Below are 18,012 nucleotides of genomic sequence, written 5' to 3' on the forward strand. Positions count from 1 at the left end.
AATCCATTGCCTTTAAAGTAATCTGAAAGCTTTCACCAAGAGAGAAAAGTTTTGTGTGTTTTTTAACTCTTCATTGCTAACTTTATGTGGGTTATTTGAATCTTATCCTAGCTAGGGTTGAGGAATTCAAAATTCAGCCTTGCCCTGGTGACAAATGGTTTTGAACAATGGACATATCTGAGGGAACCCAAAGCCACAAACAAGACTCCTTGTGCACCCACCTCTGAGTGACAGTAAATGGCTGAAGAAAAAAGTTAGGATGCAAAGAGGCTTGTTCTCAGGCAGGAGCCCCTGAACTTTTCCCTCCCAGGACCACAGCTTTACCTTATTTGTGAAATGCCTTCTTCTTAGGTCCACCCACATAAGTGATTAGTAACAACAGCAACTTTACAACCATTGCTGAATGCCATGTTTTCCGGACAAATTTGGTAGAGATGTAGATAAACGACTACCAATAAATGCATCTGTTTGGGAGTTCCTCTAGGGGAAAGAGGAAGAAAACAGGAGCCTACTTTGAGGCAGACCTAGAACTTGTTTGCACTGCCCATGGCTTAGCTCTAGTGCAGCAGAGGTGTATGTGCCATGCTTTTAGCAATAAAATGGCAAGCACTTTGATGCTTTTCAGAGTCTATAGTTTCAAAGTACGCAGCAATGCAATCTTCAGAAAATTAAATAATTGACTGTTAAGTTTTCTTTGCAAGTCCAGATTTTCATCTGGCATTTGTTGAGCATCATAAACAAGATATGCCCATAATGCTGTTTGGTTACATCTTGATTCTTTCCCACCTTTGTACCATTATGAACTTAATCATCAATATCCAAAAAGCACATCTAATTACAAAACTATTGAGGAGTAGTCCCATTTGACTTTATATTAAACTTCAGATGTTTGTTATTTTTTTTTTAAACAAAAACTCTGGATATAATTAAAAATTCAATAACAATCATTGTTACATTTTATCTTATAGATGCTAATGTTGTTGCAAATATAGTGTTAAAAAAACGGTAAGTGTTGTGTGGCCTAAATGTTTCCGTCAAATTCTCTTGCACATAAGAAGTCATTACCTGTATCATTTTTACACTTAATTTAGCACTATGTGTCACCTGAAAATTCTCTTTTAAAAAGTGACTTTCGCCAAAACCGGTTTGGCTCAGTGGATAGAGCGTCGGCCTGCGGACTGAAAGGTCCCAGGTTCGATTCCAGTCAAGGGCATGTACCTGGGTTGTGGGCACATCCCCAGTAGGAGATGTGCAGCAGGCAGCTAATTGATGTTTCTCTCTCATCGATGTTTCTAACTCTCTATCTCTCTCCCTTCCTCTCTATAAAAAATCAATAAAATATATTTTAAAAAAATAAAATAAAAAGTGACTTTCAATTGAAACTCCTCTAAGAATATAACTGAGTCCTAAGAACACAATCTATTTTTGACAGGGTTGCCTATTTGTTCAAATTAACACTGAAAACTGAACTAAAGGATGGTGAAGTTAAGGCTATTGATTGCAATCAACCTAGTGAAGTTGAAATGCAGTGCTAATAAGTAATTAATTAGAAAAAAAAACAGAAAGGCCTATTAAGTATAGTCAAGTTCCACCAGGAATAAAAACAGTGAGTTGAGAACAAGAAATTGTCTAGATAAATGTCCGGTCACTGAAGCAGTTCCCAGTAGCATTCATAAAATGAAAATAGGAAAGGCACAGCCCCACACAATAAGCTGTGCTCTGGAAAGAAGAGAAGGCCGAAGAGAAGGAGGGCAGTAGTGTTGATTTCTCCTAGGAACAAATGGAACCTTAGTAGAATCCACCTACATCTGTGGTTTAGATCAATAAGATTTACTGTAAAACAAGGTGAATATTCTTTGATCTCTTAAGAGACTGTCAACTAAGCAACTTTACAATGGAAGGAATTAAGCCACTTTTGCTATCATGAAAGTTCTAGAGAAATGGAAATAGACTTGTTATAATTTATCAAAACCTGAGGGTAAGCAGGCCTCATCAGCCTAATTTATAGCTGGAATATTAACAGTATTCACCCAGGTTTCATTGTTTTCTGCTCACACATGCTCTGTAAGACCTCAGAGCCCTGCAAAGGACTCATCCAGTTTGTTTTGGTAATTAGGTAGCGAGCAATGGTTTCTTACAACTTTTTACATCCTACCCAGAAATCTCCCCAAATTGGTTAGCAAATTTGAAAAATCTTTTTTCACTTTCATATTTCATAAGCTTATATAATAGTCAACTAAGTTAGGTGATTGCTACAACTGTATACCAGTAGCTGTCATGATCAGCTTGAGGACAAACAAAGCTGAATTTGGGTAAACACCGTACTTAACTGGTAGAAAAAGAAATGCCAGGGCACTATTAACCCCAAGTACTTATGGCATAGGGGCTAGTAAATATGCTTTGGGTTATGGAGACTCTCAAACAATGAAAACAAACAAACAAACAAAGAAAACAAAGCCCAGTATATTCTGTGTTCCCTGTAGCAAATTTGATCCTGTATAAGATGGACATAAAGTAGCACTTTAAATAAATGAAAACTCCCCATTAGGAGTGCTAATTATGTATACAACTCAAACTAACAAACAGGTTTAAACACTTTGCTCATCCAACTCAAATGTCAGCTTATTCAGCAAACGTTTTTATGCTTTCTATATTGCTAACTCATTCTAATCAGACTTTCTACTGTAAGGACATTGATTATCCATCTCTATCTTGCATACCTGTTAACTAGCACCTCCCAACTGCTTTAATCTTTTTTTAATCTTAAACAGTTTCATTATTTTATCAATTAATTTTCAGCAATGACTATTCTGTTCACTGTCGTTAATAATTTATCCCCTAATTTCATAATGATGTTTTAATTATCAATTTGTTTTCTCCAGTAAATAGTGCCTCTCTTTTCCCATTTTCTTTGAATTCATAAGAAACTCAGTCTCATGATACACACATACAATTTTTTAGGTTGGAAAAAAAAGAACAAAAAAGTCACCTGTGAGTTTCCTATCTAGAGACATATTACCATTGATATCCTTGATTTATAGCTTTCCAGCTTTTGTTTTCTGTATATACATTTTAAAATATTATTTATTATTTTAGTGAATCTGATCATACCATTCTTAATTTTCATAGCTTTCTTTTTTCACTCAACAATAAGATGATGATTTTCTCATTTCATTTAATGTTTTTATCTCTCTCTATAAAAGTCTAATATGCAAAGTGTCCCCTTGGGAGTTCTACCGGGAGACTGGGAGTTCAATCGCTCGCTATGATGTGCACTGACCACCAGGGGGTGGCATGGAGTGAAGGAAGGTCCTGGCCGGCAGCCGGAAGGCCCTGATCAGCTCTGATCACCAGCCAGGCCTAGAGATCCTATCAGTGCACGACTTTCATGCACCAGGCCTCTAGTAAGAATATATGTGCTCAATCCTGACCAGTGTGGCTCAGTTGGTTGAAGCATTGTCCCATATACCCAAAGCTTATGGGTTCAGTTCCAGGTCACAAGATGTTTGGGGCGCATCTTTTACTTTCTTTACCCCAGTTGTAGAATCAGTACTTTCACCAAGAAACCCTGGATCCTTCCCTCATAGGTTGGACAATCTATTCAATGCTTCTATGACTCTGGTTCTAATTTTGCTCATCAGTTTATTTTGTTCATTATTTTCCACAAATGAGTGAGATCATGTGATATTTATCTTTCTCTGACTGACTTATTTCACTTAGCATAATGCTCTCCAGCTCCATCCATGCTGTTGCAAATGGTAGGAGAGCCTTCCTTGTTACAGCAGCATAGTATTCCATTGTGTAGATGTACCACAGTTTTCTAATTCACTCATCAGCTGATGGGCACTTAGGTTGTTTCCAAATCTTAGCTATTGTAAATTGTGCTACTATGAACATAGGGGTGCATATATCATTTCTGATTGGTGTATCTGTTTTCTTGGGATATATTCCTAGAAGTGGGATCACTGGGTAAAACGGAGGTTCCATTTTTAGTTTTCTGAGGAAACGCCACACTATTTTTCACAATGGCTGCACCAGTCTGCATTCCCACCAGCAGTGCACGAGGGTTCCTTTTCTCCACATCCTCTCCAGCACTTGTCCTTTGTTGATTTGTTGATGATAGCCATTCTGACAGGTGTGAGATGGTACCTCATTGTTGTTTTGATTTGTATCTCTTGAATGATTAGTGACTTCGGGCATGTTTTCATATGTCTCTTGGCTTTCTGAATGTCCTCTTTTGAAAAGTATCTATTTAAATCCTTTGCCCATTTTTTATGTATTTATTTATTAAATCTTTATTGTTCAGATTATTACAGTTGTTCCTCTTTTTTCCCACCATAGTGCCTCCCCTCCACCTGGTTCCCACCCCACCCTCTGCCCTTACCGCCCCCCCCCCCCCACTGTCCTCATCCATAGGTGTAAGATTTTTGTCCAGTCTCTTCCCGTACCCCCGATATCCCTTTCCCCACGAGAATTGTCAGTCCACTCCCCTTCTATGCCCCTGATTCTATTATATTCAACAGTTTATTCTGTTCATCAGATTTTTTATTCACTTGATTTTTAGATTCACTTGTTGATAGATATGTAATTGTTGTTCATAATTTTTATCTTTACCTTTTTCTTCTTCTTCCTCTTCTTAAAGAATACCTTTCAGCATTTCATATAATACTGGTTTGGTGGTGATAAAAACTCCTTTAGCTTTTTCTTATCAGTGAAGCTCTTTATCTGACCTTCAATTCTGAATGATAGCTTTGCTGGGTAAAGTAATCTTGGTTGTAGGTTCTTGCTATTCATCACTTTGAATATTTCTTGCCACTCCCTTCTGGCCTGCATAGTTTCTGTTGAGAAATCAGCTGACAATCGTATGGGTACTCCCTTGTAGGTAACTGACTGTCTTTCTCTTGCTGCTTTTAAGATTCTCTCTTTGTCTTTTGCTCTTGGCATTTTAATTATGATGTGTTTTGGTGTGGTCCTCTTTGGATTCCTTTTGTTTGGGTTCTCTGCGCGTCCTGAACTTGTAAGTCTACTTGTTTCACGAGGTATGGGAAGTTTTCTGTCATTATTTCTTCAAATAGGTTTTCAATATCTTGCTCTCTCTCTTCTGGCACCTCCATAATTCAGATGTTCATACACTTGAAGTTGTCCCAGAGGCTCCTTACACTATCTTCATATTTTTGGATTCTTTTTTTCTTTTTTCTTTTCCAGTTGGGTGTTTTTTAAGTCTTCGTATTTCAAATCTTTGACTTGATTCTTGTGATCCTCTAGTCTGCTGTTGGATCTCTGTATAATATTCTTTATTTCAGTCAGTGTATGCTTAATTTCTAGTTGGTCCTTTTTCATATCCTCGAGGGTCTCACTAGATTTATCAAGGGTCTCACTAAATTTATTGGCAGTTTCTAGAAAATTATTGAAAAACCTTATAACCATGGTTGTGAACTCTATATCAAGTAGTTTGCTTTCCTCCATTTCTGTCATTTGTGACCTGTTTCTTTGTCTCCGCATTTTGGCCGCTTCCTTGTGTTGATAGAGTGGCTTTCTGTGCTAGGTGTTCTATAGGGCCCAGTAGCTCAGCCTCCCCAGTTACCTGAGGTGGACACTCTTGATGCACCCCTTTGTGGGCTTTGTGCACAGTCTTGTTGTAGTTAAGCCTTGATTGTAGTTGGTATCACTGGGAGGAATTGACCTCCAGGCCAATTGGCTGTGAGAATAGGCTGTGTCTATGGTGGGAGAACTTCTGTGCTGGAGACACTCTTCTGGGGCAAGACTTGCCTCAGTGGGGCTTTGGTGCTCACTGAGTCTGCCCCCTGAATGTGTCCCTTATGAATCCAAGGAGTTGTAATCTGGATGGTCCAACTCTGACCACTGGGTACACTGGCACTTGGATCTCTAAGGAGGTGCTAATTTAGCCTCTGCCTGAGGCTACCCAGCAGGAGCTATGGAGAGATCTGCAGATTTCTCTTCTTTGGGGTTTGGAGGTGCCCAGATGAGGCCCAGCTGTGAAGCAATGCAAGCTGCTGTGGGGCCTTGGGCCTTCTTTTGGAAGTTCTGGGTCTCTCTGACCCTGCTGCAGTTTGTTAGGTAATTTTCAGTTTGCAAAGGGCCAGGCCTTTCATATGCAAAAGCCTCTGCGCACAGCTTGGGTGGGGCGGGGTCTCAGGGAATCAATAGGGCGCAGCAAACAGCTATGGCTGATCCTCAGCCCTGCCTTAAGAGGCTCTGGGTCTCAGTGTCCCATGGTAATCGCTGCAAGCACCTCTGAGAGAAAGCCACCCTCGAGTTCCCACCGATGCCAGACAGTCCAGTTTCTCTCCGTATGAGTCTGGGTCCCCAGAGACTCCCTGGAACTGGAGTTCAGAGCAGTCGGGAGCTTGTGTCTCCCTCCCGATTAAAAAAGACAACCGAGTCCTCAGTTGCCAGCCCTTTCCATGCACACCTCTGTACTTCTTCACTTTACTTCTGCACCTCCTCTGAGTCTCAGTGTGCTTTTCTCTTTCCTTCTAATTGTAGAATTTCCACTCAGCCAGCCTTCCTGTGGTTCTGGATGATGCCTGTTTTGTCTTTTTGTTGTAGTTTTGAAGTGGTTGTGCAAGATAGCAATTTCAGGTGTTTACCTATGCCGCCATCTTGGTTTCTCCCCTTTGCCCATTTTTTGTTTGGATTGTTTATCTTCCCTTTGTTAAGTTGTATGAGTTCCCTATAAGTTTTGGAGGTTAAACCCTTATCGGAGTTAACATTAGCAAATATGTTCTCCCATGCCCCTCTATTCTTTATATTTTACTTATATGACTAATAAAACCAATCTTCTTTCCCAAAAGTGTTCCAACCCCTCCCCCCCCACAATAGTCCACCCACTCCCAGCCCCTCTCAGCCCTGTAGCATGGAGCTCTGTAGCATGTATTGGGCTGTCCATCCACAGTGATGCCCTTCCTCCTCTCCTTGCTCCAGCTGACTCCCCATGTAAGGCAGCCCTATGAAAACACCCTTCTACTCCCTCTAGGACTTCAAGAGGATGGTGTAAGGAGACACCCTGCTCTGGGCCATTGCACCTTCCCACCCCCAGGCACAGGTGCCTGCTCGGTTTCACTAAGTGGCTGGCTCTACAGTCCAATTGGCCAGGGAGGAGAAAGGAAAGAGGAATAGGATGAGAATTGAAGTTTTTAAAATATTTTGCAAAGTATTACTTTTATAAATTTTAAAGGGTGATATTTGGGGTATTTTTTTTTATTTGAAAGATCAGAGTCTGAGACATTAGACCAAGGGTTAGCAAACTTTTTCCATAAAGGGCCGGATATTAAACATTTTTGGCTATGTGGGCTATACAGTATCTACTGCAACTACTCAACTCTGCCACTGTAGAGGAAAAACAAATGGCCATAGCTATGCTCCAATATGACTTCATTTACAAAAGCAGCCTGCTGTATTTGGCCCCCGGGCCGTAGTGTGCCAACCCCTGCACACGTATGTAGGGTTTGGATGCAATAAGCCAAGGTTCAAGCCTGAGCACTCTCCCTCAATATCTGTGAGACCTTGGAAAGTTACTTAACCTCTCTGAGCTTCTGCTGAGGATTTTACGAGGCTCGCCTGGGCTATCGGATGTGAAATACATTGTAAACAGTAAAGTGTTACCTGATACTTACCTAGAAATCAATTCTAAGAGGGTGAGGTGATGGAACACCTTATAAGCGGTTGGATTTTATAGTAGTGAATATGAAAATGGAAGAAGAGGAAGATTAATTTGGCAGTGATGCAGGAGATGAAAAAAATAAACCAAAAGTTAAGAGCTGAGGAGTATGCTAGAGCCTGGGTATGATCATAGAAACAGGTCCAGCACAGACTAAGGAGGAAGAGGCTGTGGGTTTTTATGAGCAAGATATCAAGGAAAACAAATGGTGGGAGGAGAAATGAGGGAGAGGAGAAAAGGAAAGAGAGTGAGACTGAGGATGAGAGAGAGAAGAAGGAGAGGGAGAAGGAGAGCTAGAAAGAGATGTTTTTAGACTCGTTTACCAAAAAACACTATTAACAGGCTGTAGCCAGTCACACTGAAATCTTAGAAATACTTAGGCTTAAACTGAACATTACACTTTTTGATCAAGTATATGAAGTAGGAAAGATTTGCCTAAGACTTCAAGGAAATTAATTTAAAAGCCTCAAAAGCCAAGAAAGGGAACACCTGCCTACAGGATTTGGTAAGAAATGCTTAATATGATATTGCTATAAGAATAAGCAAGTTTGTCTCCATCTCTTACCGCATGACTTCCCAGGGATCCAGGAGGACTGACCGGTCTTGAGAACGTCTTGTTGATATTTCCCCATTGATTGTTCAGCTTCACCTTTTCATGACCTTTGAAGCTCTTTAGCATCACTCGCCTTTAGTACTAGCTTGTTAGTGGGAAATTACTGAAGATGAGACGTTTGCCATTAACTTCTAACTCTGCCACTGTATAAGAAAAACAAACAGTCACAGCTATGTTCCAATACTCTGAAAATTATCACAAAATTTCCACTGGGCCTAAAATTGGGTTAGAAATTCCTGGCTTCTTAAAAGAAATCTGTTCTAGCAATAACAGGATTTGTTTTTCAGTGCCAGCAAAATATTAGTTGTGAATCTCAGGCAAATACAATTATCATGAGGTGGTGGGATAATACTTTGGAAAAATGAATTTTATGATTATCCTCTATGATTATCCCCCTTCCTGCCTGCAGAAATATGACTATCTTCTACACATGGGGTTGTCAAAATAGAACCAGAACGTGACAGAAAATCCTTTAATGCTTAAAAACAACGAGTTCAGGTGTGTGTATATGTGGTGATGGTGGTAGTGGTAAGGGTGGAATATCAGAAGTAGAAGCAGAAGCAGTGTTGTTGTTTTTTTCTGCTCCTAAATTTCTAGTATTGGCTCCATTAAATATGGTAAGATCCCCCTTTTTTAGGACAGGGGATCTTACCTTATTCCTGCTCTATTACAAACATCAAACACAGTGCCCAGTGATCATTGGTGCTCAGTAAATGAATGAACAAATATAAGACCTTGGGTAAGTCACTTACCCTACCTGGATCCATTTTTAAATTTCTAAATAATATTACCATTTTGATTTGATACAAAGAAATAAAATGTGCTCTATCACTAGTTAGACTTATGTTGACTTAATGTGATGATGATGATGAACAGGAAATGGTATTGTGATGCACCCAGATTTCTCTGCACATTTTTTCTTTTACCCAGGAAAATCTGGACCCTTTGACTAGCCAGAGGAAACAGAATTGAGACATTGTGTAAAAACCTGGAAGTAAATATTTTTCTCTAAGTTAGAGAAAGAATGATATTCAGGTCTCATGATAATCCCAGACCCAACACTATTCTAGATGGAGTGAAGATGAGGGGTCCATTGGGAGAAGGGTTGAAACATTCATCTGTAGGTGACAGAGAGGCCATTAAAATTCTTCAAAAAAGGCAAGGACAAGAATGCTAATGGACTGGCTTGGCGCTTGCTTTGAAGCTTGAACATAGCAAGGAAGACATCAGAAATCACCAGATTCCCAGCCCAATGCTACAGCCCTTTCTCACTTACTATACATACTTCCTCTTTAATGAAGTTCTAATTTAAGGGTCTATGTCAGATGGGGATGATTTGGAAACATTTTAGGGACCCAAGGCTTATCAAAGTACTTAAATGGTCATGGGATGATGAAAAGGAATGTGTGTGTTCAAATACAAATGAAGAATGATTTGAAGGTTGGGCACAAGGGATAGCAGATGGTAACTATTAATTATTAGCCTATTACCAAAGCTTCAGTGCAGTAAGGAAGAAGGTATTCTATGTCTGACTCATTATCATGTAACCCTTGTAATGCTTTGATTTCTTGTAAGAACAGTAAAGGAAGACATTTCCTCCCTCTGTTGATGGCAAGAGATCTCTCTGATGTTCAAGAGAGAAGAACTGTGTGGCCACTGATGGGATAATATTGCATTAAATTCCTGAGCACATGTATTAAAGGCTCCATAGAGGAAAAAAAGGCCAGCGATATTACTCCTAATGCACCATTCTTAAGGAATTATTCCGTATCTCTTGTTTCTTAACTAACAGCAGTTCTACGGGACAAAGCTGGGCATGTGGGGATTTGAGACCCCCCTCTCAGCTTCGTCTGCATTTAGGTAGCACACATAATAAGCGTGTAGTCGGTTTGTGCCCTAGTCAAGCGGTTTTAATAAACCCCTACAAGCATTTCAGATCTGAAGCCGGCCAGGGTGTGTGTGGGGGGGTAATGCTAGATATGGGTCGAGCCCGACTTTATGAATGAAGTGCCTACATGTCATTAATGTTTCAATAGGTCCCCTAACAAGGGTAATTGGGCCTCCAGGGAGCTTCCCCGAGCCTCCAAGTTAAATCTGCCGGTGGTGAGGATGCTCAGGCCTTGAAGGTAAGCGGAACCATTCCTGTTTTACCCTGAACCCAAGGGTCAAACAGGCCTCGGGGAAATAGTAGGGAGCTGTCATTTAACATTATCACCGACATGTACTGTATTTCCAAGCAGCCTGCACAGGGAGCCAGCGGCGTGCGTGCATGGCCCCGAGCTGCAGGGTGGTAGCATGTCACATGCCTGGTAACAGAAGGGATAAGCATCCCGGTACAAACTTGACATATATAAATTGATTACATAAGTGGGCAGTGGTGGTCCTTTCAAGTACACTCCTTTTGTTTGAGCTTTACAGTAAAATTACCAGCAGCAGTTTACAATTAAGGGGAATAATAATAACTGAATATGCTTTCATCTGCACATACAATTACAATGAACTGCATGCCTTAATAGGATTGTGAAAAATCTGCGTTTGACCCATACAAAAAAGTAAACATTCTTGTTCTGGATACTATATCATTATCACAACAAAGAGAAACTCCTGAAATCTGATGATTTAAACATCTGGAGAATGTTAATCACTTCAAAATGACGGATGTTTTTTATTTCGGCTTTTGACAGACACACTCCTTTCATAGATAGATGATTATTTACATAAATTACATCATCAATGTGAAAAAGAATCAGAATAACTTCAAAGGATAAAATGCTTAATTAAAAAGAGACTTGCATTTCTATTTTTCTCCCTTTCTCTGTGTTTTTTTTCCCCCCCTTCAAAGGAGGAGGAAAATACCCACTTACTTGGCAAAGCCACCAGTTCCTTTGTAGGTGACTATGAACTACATTGATTGTCCTTCTGAATTGTTTCATGGAGAAGACAATCACCTTTAAGAATAAATCACTCTGCTGTTAGTGCCCTGAAACCTATTCATTGCTTTGAGCTCACTGCTGACTTCACGTTCCCCTGGAGCCAAAATGACTGTGCAGTTCACGCCTCCACCCCAGTGGGTGAAACCCAGCAGATTCAAGCTCAAGTTGTCTGAGACTCACCCTGACTCCCCATTCAGACTCCCACGTTAGCCTTTGTAGATGGAGGGAAATAAAAAAGCCACTCAGCTCTGAACCATTTCGTTTCCTTGTGGACGGGGGTGGGGAAGGGAGAGAGAAGACTCAAGAGCAGCCCAAGCAAAAACCTGGTTTTTGCTTATTAAGGAAAGGCCCCCCGGCGCAGTGGCTGCAGTCCCTCAGGGCGGCCTCTGACTGGCCGTGTGCTGTCTGATGCCGGTGGGGAGAGCTGGTGCAATTTGGCTGATCCACTACAATTTCCTCCTACACTCGGAGCTGATCTGCAGGCTGACCTTAGACAATTTGTCTTCTTTCAGGGAGAAATGTCACCCGAAAGGAAGCTATTAAGTCAAGAAGGTAATTCTCTCAGAACAGTCCACTGTATAAACAGAACTTGACCTCAGGTAATTTATTGCTGGTCCCTAACAAAGAGACTTAAGATATAGGCCTGATAGAGTCGAGATCAGAATCTGTCAATGGAAAGGGCAAGCCAGAGCCTCCTAGGGTTTCTTCTGAGAGGCCATATTTAGAGTAAGAGCCAGATTACTAGAGTCTTCAAACAAGAAGAGCGCCGTTTGGTCATTCAGAATGGAAGTTTGCTAGTAAATCGATAGTCGGTGCTTGCACAGCGAAGCCACTAACTGTCTTGTTCAGTATATATTCTTATTCATTTGTATTAGGCTAATATCTAACCATGACATACAGGTTATATTTTCTTAAAAACCCAGATTGCTAAGGGACTGGTTTTTAGTTTTAAAACTGAGTGGAAAATGAAAAGTTACATTTCTGAACTGAGCGAATGAATCCTTACTCGGGGTCTCAGAGAACAATCGAGAGCAGCTCATGGTTCAGGACCAAAGAAGGTCGGACTGCTGAGCTGTTTCCTGACGATATGACATGGATCCTGCCTATCGGATAATAGAGAGTCTTCTAAAAACAGAGGAAAGAAAGGAAGAGAAGCAGAAAGCAGGGAAGGAGGGCAACACGATTATTAAGAGAACTGATTAACTCACGTTTAAGCTCCTTGCTTTATGATTACTTAGCCAGTGGTTCTCAACCTTGGCCGCACATTAGAATCACCTGGAAATCTTTTTAAAATCCTGATATCTGGGCCTCATCCTCCGGAAGTTCTGTTTCTTTGTTATGGGGTGGGGCCACAACATTAGTACCAAAGAAACAGAATTTCCGGAGGATAAGGCCCAGAAATCAGGATTTTAAAAAGATTCCTAGGTGATTCTAATGTGCAGCCAAGGTTGAGAACCACTGATTAGGCGAACTTTTCCATTTCCTATGCTCAATAAGAATTTCCCGCCTTTTCTCTTACAATTCTAAATACCAGCACCTTAGTTAATTAATGATGTCTTGTTTGTAAAACCTACTTTCCCTTCTAAGGTCCAGCCTTTCCACTCTAGTGTATAGTTTCAGTGGGAAAAGGCTTCCCTCACCACCAGCTCACCATCCATAGACCTCTCTTCCCCAACTACCTCTCTCCTGCTCCACTCCCATACAACTCATTAGCCAGCCCTAGCGGGTCTGCAGCCTGGAGACCACCCACAGCCTACAAGCGGAAAAGTGCTGAAACCCTGTCAGCTACAGCTGACACAGTGTCCATTGGGTTAGATTCGAAGGCTGTGAAAACTTTTCTGAAATTTTCCTGAACACTGCCCTGCTGTTGAGATTTTAGGTGTAGGAGGAGCAACTCATACTTGGCTTCTGGACTGGCTCTCAGTTTCAAAGTGATGGGTACAAAATCCTGGGACTCTCAAAAATCTTCATTTGTCCCGTCTAAACCTGGGGCTAACACCACAGCTGAACCCCCCGGACAAACTGCAATGCCTCCCTGCAATGGATAAAGTGCTTTGAGATCCTTGCAGGGAAATTTTAAAGGAAGAATTGGAGAGTATAATGATGTTTTTCTAAATTGAGAGTGACAACCGGCATTTAGTGGGGGAATCAGGAGATAGAATTGAAAGCAGGAAGCCTTATATTCAATACAACAGATGGTTTAGTTTTCACTGAATGATGAGGAAGAAGCCGAGTGAATGAACAGCGGTATGTCCTGAAAAGATTCAGCAGCCATCCAATTACACAGCAACAATCTAGCAGTTACTAAACTCTTGGACTGGTCTGTATTATACAACAGAAAGCATCCCTATTGGGTTTGACTTCAGCTGGCTGAAGTCAGAGGCAGAGGGTTCCGCTAGTAAATAGCACTGGTGTAATTACTACTGGCATGGCTTTTGAAAAAAAAAAATAGGATTTTGTTCAAATTCCTAACTCAAAAATAAGTCACTTAGCAAATCTGTAATAAATACCTGTTGAAAAAAGTAATAAATAATATGCAGTTCAGGGGATTGCTGTCTTTCACCACTTGGTCTTTCTCTCATCTCTTGCAACCTCTGCTTTTCTTTCTTTTATAAAAAAAGTATGAAACATTTCATATGAAATATAAAATATTCAGGAAAGCACAGGACATACTGTAGCAGGTCTCTGCTTCCCACCACCAAAATTAAGCAGATGTTAACATTTTTCAATATATGCCTGTTATCGCCCTCTTTTATAGACATAAACACATCCTCACCTCTTTATCCTTTTCTGCTCACCCTTCCTCAGAGGCAAAAACTTATCTGAAATTATTTTTACTCACATGTTTGTACTTTCACTACATAAGTGTGCGTTCCTGAACACGATGCACCGTCATTTCATTTAACAATTTTCATACATGTCATTATGCTGTATTTATCCTTTTACAACATTCTAATTAACACATTTTTAAGGCTTATTCATATTGATACATGTAGATTAGTTCCTTCAATTTAACAACATAGCATCCCTTTATGTGTACTTAACCCATTCCCCTGCTGAGGGACCCGTCCAACTCCTCAGTAACTGCTAGATTGGCCCCGTGTCATAGGATGGCAGATTGTTTCTTAAAATCAATTCTTTTGATTAACATACATATGTATGAGAGTTCACAGAAAAAAACGTGACTCTTATTGGCAGGTTTTTTGTTTGTTTACTATCACAAACAATGTGAAAGCGAACATTTTTGTACATGTTGCCTTAAGCATTTATAAGAGAGTTTCCCTAGAGGAGAAATCTAGGAGTCAAATTGCTAAATCCTATTAAATGATCATCTTCCACCATCTCAATTATAGCCAAATGGCTCTCTAAACTGGTTGTAACAGTTGACACTACCACCATCAATAAATAAGAATTGCTATTTCCTTACATCATTATTGTCCCTTGATGTTATCCTACTAATTAATTTTTGTCAATGTAATGGTTGTGATATTAAATCTCATTGAGGTTTTTCTTTTAATTTCCCTGATTACTCATGATATTGAGAATATTTTTTATTGACTATTTACACTCCTATAAATTGTCTGATCATATTCTTTACCCATTTCTCTTTTGGCTTATATGTCTTTTTCTTCATACTGGTTATTAAGATATAGGTTGCAAAATATGTCCCTGTCTGTGTCAGTCTTTTCACTTTAATTATAATGTCTTTTTTTATGAAAATTGCTTTCATTTTAAATGCGCAGATTTATCAATCTTTTCTTTTACTTATTTACTTTTTTATTTTGTTAGGAAAATGCTTTTTTATTAAAATGCCATAAAGGTATTCTCTATTCTCTAATGTTTTCATCTAAAAGATTTACAGTTTCTCTTTTCATGTTATTTAAAAACTTATTTTTGCATAAAATATAATTTGGAAATCTGTTTTTAGCTTGTCCCTGAGCCAAGTATCAAATAATTTATCCTTCATCCAATTATTTGCAATTCTCATTTCTCATAGAAGGCCTAAAGCTTCTATGAAACCCTACAGTAAAAGCCCAAGCTTCTAGATATACATAGTTTTCTTTCTAGGTCTCTATCCTATGGACTTATGCCAATATCCAACTGTTTTATATAATATGATTTTAAATCTGATAAGTGGTGTGATAGGCAGAAAAATGGCTCACCAAAGATGTGCACATCCCGATCCCTGGAGCCTGCGAATGTGCTACCTTGTGTCACAAAAGGAACTTGGCAGATATGACTAAATTAAGGGCCCTGATATGAGGGGATTATTCTGGATTAACCAGGTGGGCCCAATCTAATCCACAAATCCTTGAACAGGGGAGAAACTGTCCCAGCTGAGATCAGAGAGAGAGATGAGACTGTGGAAGACTGGTAAGACACACACAACATTGTAGTGTTTGAAGAGGGAGGGAGGAGGCCCTGAGCCAGGAGTGTCAACAGCCTGTAGAAACTTTTTCCAGTTTCCAGGCAAGGAAACTGTTTCTCTAGAGCAGTGGTTCTCAACCTTCCTAATGACGTGACCCTTTAATACAGTTCCTCATGTTGTGGTGACCCCCAACCATAAAATTATTTTCTTTGCTACTTCATAACTGTAATTTTGCTACTGTTATGAATCCTAATGTAAATATCTGATATGCAGGATGTATTTTCATTGTTATAAATTGCACATAATTAAGGCATAGTGATTAATCACAAAAACAATATGTAATTATATATGTTTTTCCGATGGTCTTAGGAAAAACCTGTGAAAGGGTTGTTCGACCCCCAAAGGGGTCGCGACCCACAGGTTGAGAACCACTGCTCTAGAGCCTCCAGAAATGAACGCAGCCCTGCAGACACCTTGCTTTCCCCAGTGATACCTGTATTGGTTCTAATCTAGAGAAATGCAAGCAAATAAACTTGTGTTATTTTAACCCACTAATTTTGCAGTAATTTGTTATAGCAAATAACTGTTATTTACAGGTAATAAAAGTGGAAGGACACTCTTAGCTACTGTTTTCTTTTTTAAAGCTTATCTAGTTTATTTTTTTTTTATTTTTTTAAATATATTTTATTGATTTTTTACAGAGAGGAAGGGAGAGAGATAGAGAGTTAGAAACATCGATGAGAGAGAAACATCGATCAGCTGCCTCCTGCACATCTCCTACTGGGGATGTGCCCGCAACCCAGGTACATGCCCTTGACCGGAATCGAACCCGGGACCTTTCAGTCCGCAGGCCGACGCTCTATCCACTGAGCCAAACCGGTTTCGGCTCTAGTTTATTTTTGGCCCTCACTCTTCTACCTAAATTTTGAAAATAATTATCAAATTGTGTGAAAAAATGGAATTTTGGAGAGAACTATTTTAAATTCTAGTCAATTTGGCAAAACCTGCCATTGTCAGAATATTAACTCTATTCATAAACATTGTGTGATTTTTAATTTTATGTGCCAAATTGACTAGGCCACAGAGTGCCCAGATATTTGGTCAACCTTTATTTTGAGTGTTTCTTTGAAGGTGTTTTTGAATGAGATTAACATTTCATGGGTAGAATAAGTAAAGCAAATTGCTCCCCTAATGTGGGTGAGCCTTATCCAATCAGCTGAAGGCCTGAACACAGCAAAAAGTCTGACTCTGCCCCAAGCAAGAGAGAATTCTTTCCTGCCCGACTGCCTTCAAGCTGAGACATCAGTCTTTTTCCTTCAGACTCAAACTTATATATTGGTTCTTCCTGGATTTTGAGCCTGCCTACCTTTGGACCAGAACTACACCATCAGCCTCCTGGGTCTCCAGCTTGCCAACTAACCCAATAGATCTTGAGGCTTGCTGCCTTCCATAATCGTGGAGCCAATTCATTCATATACTTCACTTTCCCCACATTTCATTAGCCAGACCTCAGTCACATGACTTTGGACTCCTACCTGTATGCACAGAAGACTGAAAGACATGGGCTGTGTGCCCAGGAAGAAAGATAAATGGAATTGGTAAACACATAGCAGTTGTTAGTGGTATGCCAGTTTTCTTTGGATAGCTATTTGGAATTATAATTGCTGGGCCAAAACACAGGCATGTTTTTATGGTTTCATATTATTTTTAAGCTTTATTTTTGCATACAATGGATATAGGGATATTAATATAATTTCAAATTGCCCTCAGAAACTTTGTAATAATATGCAATTAGAATTCATGTAAAAAGTAATCTATCTCTGTCCAATTTGGCCATCTTCCATGAAGTTATAGCAACAGCCTATTATTTTTTCTATATAAAGACAATCTTTTGCCCTGGCTGGTGTGGCTCAGCTGGTTGGAGCATTGTCGCATGCACAGAAAGATCTCGGGTTCTATTTCCTATCAGGACACATGCCCAGGTTGCACATTCGAGTCCTGATCAGGGCATGTGTGGGAGGCAGTCCATCGATGTTTCTTTTTCACATTTATTTTTTTCTCTCTCTCCTTCTCCCTTCTCTTTCTCTAAAAAAAAAAAAAAAAAAAAAAAAAATTCAATATAAAACATATTTTCTCGGGTGAGGATTAAAACAAACAAACAAATGAAACCAATCTTTTAACAGTACATTGCTCAGGGGCTAAGGAGACCATCTCTGGAAGAAAAGAACTGCATACTTGCCCCATTCTGTTGGAACGATCTCTTTATTCATTAAATCAGGTGACAGTAAAATGGTGGGGAAGGAAAATCATGAAAGAATACTCTGAATCCTTGGGGATTAGGAGAGTGTCTTGTTGGCCATGAAGAAAATGGGTTGAGTATTGTGATGGGTATAAAGTATATAGAGGCCACAGGCTT

This window comes from Myotis yumanensis, unplaced genomic scaffold (assembly GCF_028538775.1).
Source record: "Myotis yumanensis isolate MYYU_CA2020_CCGP unplaced genomic scaffold, mMyoYum1.0.hap1 SCAF_2, whole genome shotgun sequence".
Lineage (NCBI taxonomy): Eukaryota > Metazoa > Chordata > Mammalia > Chiroptera > Vespertilionidae > Myotis > Myotis yumanensis.